Consider the following 11,383-nt stretch of genomic DNA (forward strand, 5'->3'; position numbering starts at 1 on the left):
CTCAAAAAACACAAAATCGATGTCTTTGACTTCTTTCCATATTTCTGGAGCAAGCTTTCTTTGGACCGGTTCAGTGTCCTTCTGTTTGTAAGCCCCATAGCTAGATCTATTACTGGACTTGTAAATCAATCTCCATAGGATCTTTTGCACCATAACTCTCCTTTCATCTTCTGTTCCTCGCCTGAAGCCCATCCTGTTTGCGTCCCTCAAAAATTGTTCAGGGTCCATGGTTGCCTGAGTATAATCTTCACTCAGGCAGTTTTCATCTGCGTACAAGTCCTCGGTAGGAAAAAACGTCTTTCGGATCTTTCTTTTTGTGGACGTTAACATCTTCTTTGGGCGAACGGGATTCTCCAGGTGCTTTTTGAATTTCTCCACAATGACTTCGTGTCCTTCTGGGTAATCAAGCAGTGCGATTAAATGCAGTCCACTGGCAAAGTGGAATGCATCTCTCGCAACACTTTGGAAAATCCTTTCAGCGAGCTCTTCTGACACCTCAAAGAGTACGTCCACATTTAAATCTCCAGTTTTTCTCAATAACAAAATCAAAATTTTGCTATGTTGTTCCTTAAATGTGGGTCGGACAAGATGCAGAGTTGGTTCATCTGCAACCTTCTCAATTACCTCCCACAGAAGTTCGCTGAGAAACTTTCTCTTCTTATAATCTGGGCTTCTTTGGCCAGGATGGACTTTGTTGGAGAATGTCTTTTTGACTTTTGTCCAAAAAGAGGCCTTAGGCCTCACATCCATTTGCCTCTGTGGGCTTTCGTCAGTCATTTTTATTGTGGCGAGCTAAAACGTTCAAATGAATCTTGTGTCGACTGATTTGTGGTAACTGATCAGAGAATTAACTGATCAGTTGGTTATGTCATGGTCTCTATGACATCATAAAGTCATCCTCAGAAGGGCCTCATGACACAGACATCATTTGAAGTCATGCTGATGACATCATTGTCAGAATCATGGCAACTGTTGCTAAGGGTAAAAATAGCACGCATTGAGCATGCGCTATGAAAAAAAAAATAATATGTGTGCACTAAAAGCATTATTCCCACAAGTCTGAACTGGCAGTGATGTGCGCAGTTTAACAGGAGGGGTTAGGGAACCATTGGACCCTCCACTTTACCGCCCTACCCATTTTTATTTGTTATTTGGGTTCCATCTCCTAACAGGCATAGAGCAAAGTGTCAATGGAACCACAACACGACCTGGTGGGCCGGTCTATCAGTCTTGTGATGCCCACTGGTGTGTGCCCACAAAAGTGAAAAAAGAGCATGCATTTCTTTAAATGTGTATGGGATTATGATAAGAAGATAATTTATTTGTTAACAGGGGTTAAAGATGATGGGTGCAGTAACGGTGTTTCACCGGTAGGTGGTGTATTGGGACTCTGAGCTGCCTGTTGCTCTGCCATTTCTCATAAGCTGAGAGAAATTGGAGTAACACAAACTGCGTCTCCCGTGTGCTCATTTACTTGAGGTGAGAATAACCCTAAAGTTTATTTTAACTAAGTACTTTTATTATTTGGTACTGTTCAATGATTGTTTAAGGAAATGTAATGTGTTAAAAGATATTATACGAGTTTTGTTGTGTTTCAGAGCCAGCAGCGGCTAGAGGAAGTAGCCAACAGGCCATGATGCTAGTTGGTTAGCACACACTGTAGCGGTGGGAAAGAGCGGGCTACTAGGTGCAACCATAGACATTAATACAGGGGTCCCCAAACTGTTTCCTGTGAGGGGCACTTAACTTTTCCTTTCTCTGCTGGGGGCCGGAGTCAGTTTGTAACAGAAAAAGTGTGATGATTGCAGGAGTGCCTAAATGTAAAAATGTATTGTTTTCCAGAAAGCACAATCAAATAACCCTCTCTGGGTTCTTCACAGAAAAAATCCAGGAAATAAATAATAACACTATTAATTAAATAAATACCGTATTTTCCGGGCTGTAAGCTGCAGACATCTCTGCCGCTCCAGGTTTTCCACAACGATGCAGCAGCATCAGAGGGGGGCGTACAGCCAACTTTTGAGTCATAACAGGTCAATTGAATATCACATTTATTACGGTTGAAAAAGAAAAAGTTGCCAAGTTCAGATTTAACTGAACTGATTGCGGTAGTTTACGAACGGTAACTGTAGCAGTAAAAGTGCTGATCCTTCGTGTCTGCTACTAGCATGTGCTAAATGAAAATAGGGGCTTCTTTCTTCATCTTTAGATTTCAACGGTAGCTTCCATCCATTATTGTTGCACTACTGCCATCTATTGGATCCTAATGTCTATACCTCACATTCTCATAATGATCCCAGTATTATTAAAAAAAACTGAAAAATCTTCTTTTTCCCCTCAATGTGATTTAACTGATCAACAACATTCTCAAATTTCAATTCCCTATTAAAACCTAATTCTGTTTTAATAGGCGCTTTCTTCTTTTATTTCCAATTTTGACTTCCTATGATTCACTTCTTGCTAAAGAGCCCCCTGGTGGTTGAAGAAACCACCAACGTGGAGGCGGGCCGGATCCGGCCCGTGGACCGTAGTTTGGGGACCACTGCCTTAAACTCACAAGAGCAGCCTCACTGATATGCAGCACTGTTCAAAATGTTTTTATAAAATATATATTGGTATGTAGAGATCACAGAAGACTGAAAAGTGATTTTTGGGGATAATGTGCTGAGCTGGAGCAAATAAATCCGGTAGAAATCATCAAAATGTTTTTGTTCTTGTCATGTTTAAATGTTTACATGCACATTTTAAATTTAGGTAAAGATGATATGAGTAAAAATCTAAATGCAGTGTTTGAAAAAATTAAATAATAATAAAAGTAATTTATTAGGAAAATGTAACCAGAAATAACTGGCTTATGGAATATTTTTGCTCATTATTTTTCTTCTTTAAAGATTTATTTTTAATTCAGTCCCACCTTGGGCAGCCTGCTTAAGGAAAAGCCAAACCATCCATCCATTTTCTTACACCCTTGTCCCTTAGGGGGGTCAAGAGGGTTGCTAGTGCCGATCTCCAGCTAACGTTCAGGATGAGAGGTGGACAGGTCGCCAGTCTGCTGCAGGGCAGCACAGAGACACACAACCATGCACACACACACACCTAGGCTCAATTTAGACAGGCCAATTAACCTGACAGTCATGTTTTTGGTCTGTGGGAGGAAACCAGAGTACCCAGAGAAAACCCACACATGCACAGAGAGAACATGCAAAGTCCATGCAGAAAACCCAGGCTGGGAATTGAACCCAGAACCTTTTTGCTGCAAGGCAGCAGCTCTACCAACTGTGCCACTGTGCAGCCTGGAAAAGCCAAACCAATCAAATTTAAATCTGGGCTTTACCTAGGCCACTTCAAATCCTTTTTTTTTCAGCCAATCAATATCAGACCATCTATTGTGCTTTTGATCAAGTGAGTGTTAATCAAGTGAGTGTTTGAATTTCTACATTATGTTAGATTTATGCCAGATGTAACGAGATGCACACCTTTTATTCAGAACTCAGACGAACGGATTTAAGTTTTAAAGTCGTTTTATTTGAGATTATTAAGCATCACATATCAGAACTTTTCTTTGTCACCACATGATTCCCCAGAACAAACGTCCTCTTCACAAAGCCCAAGTTTGGTCATTCTTGGACAAAGAATAAAGAATAATGAGAGGGAGGCAGATGAGGTGGAGGAGGACACTCGTATGTTTTGCAAAAAAAAGTCAAAATAAAAACTATTCTCTACTCCTAATCTCCCACAAACTCACTCCCACATGCATGTGAGTACAGAACACTGTAAACCTGAAAACTGAATATTTGTGAGTAAGAGACACAAAGAAAACCAGGTATAAATGTTTCCATGTGGCTCTAAGAGCATCAGGCTAACTCTGTTGGGCCCTTCCCAAAAAAGCTTTGGGAATGGCCTAGTCAAAGTACAGTTTCTTTTTACATCCCCTAAAGATGGCTATGTAAACTTTTTAGATTATCAAGTGAAGATTCTTTTGTTAACTTGTAAAGTTTTAAGTGGGTTAGCCCCCCCCCCCTTATCTTTGGGACTTTTTAAGTTTCCGGTCTGTGTCCAGGACTTTACGATCAAATAATCAGTTATTACTGACAGTTCCTCGGACTCGACTTAAGAGGAAAGGAGATCGAGCTTTTTCTGTTGCTGCTCCTGTTTTATGGAATAACTTACCTTTCCAGATTAGATCTGCCCACAGCATGGATCATTTTAAATCACTTCTTAAAACTCATTTTTACTCTTTGGCATTTAATTGATGTATTGTTTTATATACTATGTTTTGTCATTTGTGTTGTCGTTCTTGTACAGCACTTTGGTGCAGTTTTATACCTGTTTTAAAGTGCTATATAAATAAATTTGACATTGACATTGAAGCACTTTGAGCTTTGAGATGTAAAAATTAGAGGTACAAGAATTTACACTACATTATGTAGTTTGATGTAAATTGATTAAATAAAAGGTTCAATTTTAGTAATTTTAATGCAGCTCTGCTGTAATTTAAGCATTTGTCCACTCATCAATATAAAACCTAACTTTAATTGTGTTAAATATGTTCCATTGAAACCCAAACTGAGAAAATTATTCTAGTGAATCATTATTTTTTATCACTGAGAGCAGCTTCACCGTTCACTGGAAACGTCCTGTTTTCATTCAAGATGCCTGTTCACATAATCAGCTTCTCTGCCTTCTGTTTTACATGTTTGAACTTAAATTAACTCTTACTAATGATGTTAGTATTTATTCCCATTACTAGTCAGATTAATTATTTTTATTTTAACAACCAATCAGAGATGGAATCTGGGACAGAAACAATGTCACATTAGGCAGCCAATAATAAAAAAAGTTGTTTGTTTTGTCAGGCAGAGATAATGAATTGATCTATATACGACAATACATAGAAATATAACGTGAATATTTACTGTAAACTAAATGAATTTAAAAGTAAAAAAAACATTATTCTGTACTGCCATGATTTAACCATTTTTGTAGGCTGCAGGTAAACAAACTGGGAAAGGCTTAAAGTGGTGTCTTTTATACAATGCAAATACAAATTACACCCCATTGTTTCATTATTCTAACACATTATTGCATGTAATGAAGGATTGTAATTTATCCTCTTATAATTTCATTGTATGTCAAGAACAAAAGTTATTTTATCTCTTTTATGAAAAATATTTCATTTGAACTCAGGGTAAGTTTGATTTTTAAACCTGTTAGAATTCCAGAGAGACTTTTTCAAAAAACTACAAAACAGGTGAAAATTAACAGTTAGTCCTGATGAAGTTAGGTTTCCTTCTCAGGATGGATCATTGTCAGTTTTATACAGTGGTGAAATGATAGGCTGGACATTGAGTTAACATAAGTAATTGGAAGATGGTTTACATTATTCACTTATGTATTTGCAAACTTTTTGTATGTTGTCCTGGCTATAGCAAATCTTCTGTGAAGTTAGAAATAAAACACAAGAACTTACTGAGGCATCGTGGTGGCTCGGAATCATATTTGCCAGTTTTGGTACACTGAATACTTTCACTCCCAATCAATGTGTATCCTGTGTTAAACAATATACTTATCTTTTGTTGATATTCTGGTTCATTGTCACTATTCAGTAATGTAAAGGCTGCAACGCCAGTTTAGACTTTGTTAAAGTCCACATTATTTTATTGTCAAAATGACCCAACATTAGAGGAAAAAGTGATATTTGCTTTTACATGTGACAGCAATAGCTACAGATATATTAAATCCATTTAGCCAAATTACTGAACTGCAAGTGCAAGATTTCCAATAAATAGGTACAGGATGAGGAGTTTTCTCTGTCTATGGATGTCCAGTAAAGCCTCCATAACAGGCTATGGAAGGAGATACAAACTGTCCGGAAAAAGCTACTTCTACCCCAGTCCACCTTATTTAGAATGGTAATGCAATGTGAAAACTCTCCTCGCGGTCTTGATTCTCCTTTCACTGAAGACTAATGATGAGAATTTCAGCTTATTTCGGAGAGCACCGCTGTGTTTGAAGAATGGCTTATAATGATGAACGTCTTACAAGCCGGCTCCCGTCGTTCACTTCAAAGAACCAATGCTCTTCAAGCAGAAACGTTCACAATCGACTCTCAGTATCGAACGCTACGTTCACAGAGGTCTGAAATGACCCAAATCCGATTTTTTTTTTCTTAATTCAACCTGTATCTGAACTTTTCGTGACACAGATCCGATATGACCCAAGGTACTTGGATTTGGTTCTAAATCAGAAATGCCATCATGAAATGAATAACTTCTGTGCCACAATTCAAACTGAAACATAAACTCCTCTATTTCTGATGACGATGTGGTCAACCTTGTGGGGATATGTCGTTTGGATAGAAGCAGCGCTCTCAGTGGCAAAACCCGAGGTGGTGGTGTTTGCATACTAACACCTGCAATCATGGCAAGGTCTCATTTCACGGCTCTCCAGATATTGAGTTTTTTTTTTTTTTGTTTTTTTTACCATAAACTGCAGATCATTGTATATTTGCAGGGAATTTACCATAATTATCATCACTACTGTTTATATGCCTCCTAGAGCCAACATTAACGACGCTGCTCTACTGTTCCATCAGTGACTTGCATCACTGATGGAAGTCATTGATGGATGAGGCTATTTTCATTATTGCTGGAGACTTTAATCAGGACAACATGAAGATGGTTCTCCTTCATTTCCATCAGCATGTGGACTTTTTAACCAGAGGCTCAAACCCACTGGTTAGACTCGCTGTGTCCAGGGCTCGCAGCCTGCTGCCACATTGCTGTAAGGGTGGCAGCAGGGAGAACAACCCCTCCCCATGTTCTCCCTGCTGTCCTCTGGGAAAAGGTTCAGCAGCTTCAAATGCAGAACAACCAGATTCCACAACAGCTTCATCCCTCATGCCATACTAAACTTGCATTAATTTAATGTATTTTGATACTTTATTATTATTATTTATTTTATTATTATTATTGGAGCCTTGAAACAACATTTTATTAAATATGTACATTTTTAAATGTACAATGGAATGACAATAACATCTGTCTATGTCTACCTTTTTAAATGTGACCTGACTCTAAACAGCCAGGTCACATTCATCCAATCTGAACACCATTGATAATCGACAAATGTCACTATTCTGTGTCCTGATACACGCAAGCAGGAAGAAAAGCAACAACCATGAAGGATCTTAATGAGGAAAAAGTTATTAATGAACTGGCTCGGGTCAGACAGGTCGAAATTCAAAATTACAAGATAGGCTCCATTACCACCCACTTCTGTTTCCTCAAACACCAAGCGCTTCTTTTTATGGAGGTTGGCAAAACCATAGGCAAAACACTGAGTAGGCTCTGTATGTGTGATGTTATTTCGCCCTCTACTGCGCATGCGGGACAATTTCAGGTTGTTTGCAGTTCACACTGGAGTCACATATATTTGGAAGTGTAAACGACCACAACAACAAAAAATCTGATTTAACAAAAAATCGGAATTGGATCACTTCAGGTTGCATTATGAATTTTTTGTAATCACAATTCAACGCCTTGAAATTGTGCTTCTGTCTCTTTGAAAACTCATGCTCTTCCTGGTACTCCAAATTCAGGAAATCAACACAACATTGCTCCTGTTTTAACCCCATAGTGTTTTCACCAGTGTCGCAATGAGAAAAAGCTTGTATAATGAGCCCAGCAGGTGTACAGTTCCAGCAGGTGTTTGCTAATTGCTGCTAGTCTGAAGGAGCTGACTTGTGGAGTCACAGGGTAAGGGTGCTCTGTGAGGCGGAGGCTCGGTAGATTGGAAACTGCACCTCAGAGGAGGAGCTACACCTCGAAAACAGGAGGGGTTGTGCCTTGGTTCCCCAGGCGTTTTGCAAAGCTGAATGGTTGCCGTGGGAGATTTAAGGATTTCTCAAACATGCATGAAAGAATCAAGTCAACAAACCAGGTACATGTTTGATGACGGAATGCTGTTATAGCATGATGTAAAGTTCAAAAAAGTCAGAAACCATAAGTAGTAAAAACCTTCAAGGGACTTAGTGTTTCATAAACATGTTTATCTTCATACATGAATACTAAAATATATTTTACACTCATTCTTCTATTGTCAGAAATAGAAGACTTCTTCTATTTTATCTGGAAATGTTTCATTTTAAAGATGATTTGAAATCTTTCTGAATGAAATGGTTTGTTATTGTTCTGCAAAGTGGACAAAAATCTGACAGTCAACATTCATGAAAAGAAAGAATTTTCACCGGCCAACAATACAGTCTGTAAACTGAATTAACTCCATTGTGTCGTTCCTGAACAACTTGGATTATGTGTCTGTCCTGATAAAACATCACAAAACAGAAAAACCTGGAAACTCAGGGCTTAAGATTCATCAAGAACTCTAAGCTACATGTTTTATAAATAACTAAAATAATTTCTTACATAAATAGAAAAATGGTTTACAACATAATTAGTAGAAACAAAAAGAGAAGTATTTTCAAATTTTTACTAACTTGGTAAAAATAATTATAAAAACTGCCTCTAAGGTTGCTGTGGTGGGAAAGGAATAAAGCACTACCCACCATGGAGGCCTTAGTCTGCAATCCAGACATCACAGGTTCGAATCCTGACCTGATTATCTTTGCCACATCTTCCCCTTTTCTCATTATTCACTTTTCTGTTTAACCATACTCAAATAAAGGCCTATAGTGCCAATAAAATTTTAACTTTGACACAATACAATACCCTTCACAACGTTTGGTTTTCTTCTTTTAAAAGTGAAAAGAAAAATAGAAAATGATAAAAGGGAGCCTGCTTGCTTGGCCCAAGGCTTGGTAAGGCACTCAGAGTTTGGCAGTCCTTCATCTGTAGTAGATGTCTTAACAGATGGGTCCAGTTCCAACTGAGATACAAACAGAGATAAGAAAGCAAAGACTAAGTGTTTAATCAGAGTTGCATTTTCACTGAGTGGAAAAAGAAAATTGACAACAGTGATGTTTTTTCTTGCTTCATATTGGTACTTCATATTTCACTCAGAAAAGAACAAACAGAAAAATGTTAAAACAGCTTAAACAGGATTGTTTGGTATTCTGAAAATACATCTGAAATGGATACCTGAATGAAGAAGGATACTAAAAAAGTTTGGAACTGTAATAACTCCGGCGTCAGCTCTTCTCCAGTGTCTTATGAGCTATAGTGCCATCAAATAAGAAATTCATGTGAGAATTATTGGCTTGTAATTTTTTAAAATAAATGTTAATTGATTTAATGCATTTGTAATTAGCATCCATGGAGTAAAGGGTTTGTCACTGTAATGAAAATATGTTTCTGTAAGAAACATATCGAACACCAGTAACATTTGACATAATTAAGGCTGCCTTTTACCCAATTCTACATTAGTATAACATGAAGTCGCCTTGAAGGAAGCAGTGATGGTATTCCAGTCTAAACATTGTGTGTTGTATTTTCACATCAAGAACAGATGACAAAAAAAATCCTGAACATCTTTCAACTTGTTTACGAGGCTATTTCTAAGGCTTTAAGAGCACGTCGACAAATTATCAAAAGCATCTGTAATGCATCAATAGTAAAGAGTCTGAGCAAAAATGGCATCTATAGGGGAGTTTGAATTTAAGTTGAAGAGAGATGCTTTAAGATGAGATTAAACAGGTTGATGTTGCTGTAAAATCCTTTAACATAATTTTAAAAGGAGTGGATAAATGTTCTAAAAGCAATGAAGAAAGCCTACATTGTTTTGTAGGTTTTCAATTTAGAGTTATCAATTTAGAGGAATTGTTTTCTTTTTAGCAATTTCCAATGAAATCATAATTTGAAGGCTGCTTTTTTACATGTTATCAAGTTATTTTAGATTATAATGAAATTCATCTTGGCAACAAAAAAAAAGAAACCTGTAAATGGACTGTATTTAGTTTCAAGGAAAGAATCTCAAACATTATTACACAGTTAGTTAATGTGCATTTTCCTCCTTGGCAGTATTTTTCATTTTCACCCAGTTAGGTTGACATTGCCAATTAAAATTTAAGCAACCAAATATGCCTGTCTGGTTTTACATTGGTTTGTTAGTAAGAACCAACTAAATCAATGCACAATAAAACCCCTGAAGATTAATGATTGTACATTGTTTCAGTGACTTTCAGTGAATTTAATATCCTATAATGGAATCAAAGTGTTCAATCTTACCATGCATTTGCATGTAACCATGCAGATGTTGAAGGGACAGAACATGCAACAGAGAAAAGGAGCAGGATTTGAAAAGCTGAATTATACATATAAACAAATCTGATTATTTGTAAATATAAAATACAATATCTCACCATCATCTTCTCTTTAGACAGATGTTTATAAAAATTCCAGCTATGGAGCAAACTGTGAAGAAAATGAAAGAAAATACATGTTTTTATATTTTTCATTTCACTTTCAATCAGAGAAAATGCTAATATTAATTTCACAGAGAGAAACTTTAATTCATGTTACCTATTGCAAAAATGGCCACACTGCCTATAGGAGGTGTATTTCCTGTAAAGACAGATAAAATAATTTCAAAGCCCAACCAATGATAACACATCTTGCTTACCTTCATATAGTCTCTACTATACTCTGCTCTGCAAGTACAAAACAGTGTAGTTAGTGGATTTACTTAATTACAGCAAAGATCCAATTAAATCTTTATAAGAAAAACATCTCAGACTTCACAATTCTTCAGGAAACTGATAAAACTCCTGCAGAGGTGTCCAGAGAGGAGAATCATCCATTTATAATTCTCCAAACATGCCACATTACTTGTTAGATTATCTCATAAGGCAGTGGCTCGCCAAGGTCGTCACCAAACCGGTGATCAGTGGTTTTCACTCCTACATTGTCTGAGAAATCTATAATTTATTTCCCAGTGTGGTACGCAGAAAATCCACTTGATTATGACAAAAAAACAAATAACAGAACAGAACATAATTGCTGCACTGACAAATTGTAAGTTAAAAATTTGCTTTTCACCTTGATTTAAAAATACATTTATGACATTTAGAGCGTTTTAATAATTTTTTTTCATAAAGTGGATTATGATGCACTGGTGTAGTAATATTTTCATCACACACATGGTATTAATCTATAGACTTAAAATGACAAAGTTAGCATAATTCTCATATATTTCCTAATTTGGATGAAAAAAAAATGTGTGTAATCCCTCCCTGGGCTGCCTCCATGCAGTGGTGGAGGAATTAGAGTGTTCCAATTATTCTAGGAGTTATATTGTCAGGGGCTTCATGCTTCTAGAAGGGTCACCAAAGGCAGAAAGGTCCTAGGTGAGAAACCAGACAATTTGCAGCCCAAAGATCAATTATGATGAGTACAATCAATGGAATCAGTGTTCCCTCGCCCGGACA

The sequence above is a fragment of the Poecilia mexicana genome, unplaced genomic scaffold, assembly GCF_051168715.1.
Source record: "Poecilia mexicana isolate PSO_F unplaced genomic scaffold, ASM5116871v1 scaffold_5, whole genome shotgun sequence".
In the NCBI taxonomy this organism is placed as follows: Eukaryota; Metazoa; Chordata; class Actinopteri; order Cyprinodontiformes; family Poeciliidae; genus Poecilia; species Poecilia mexicana.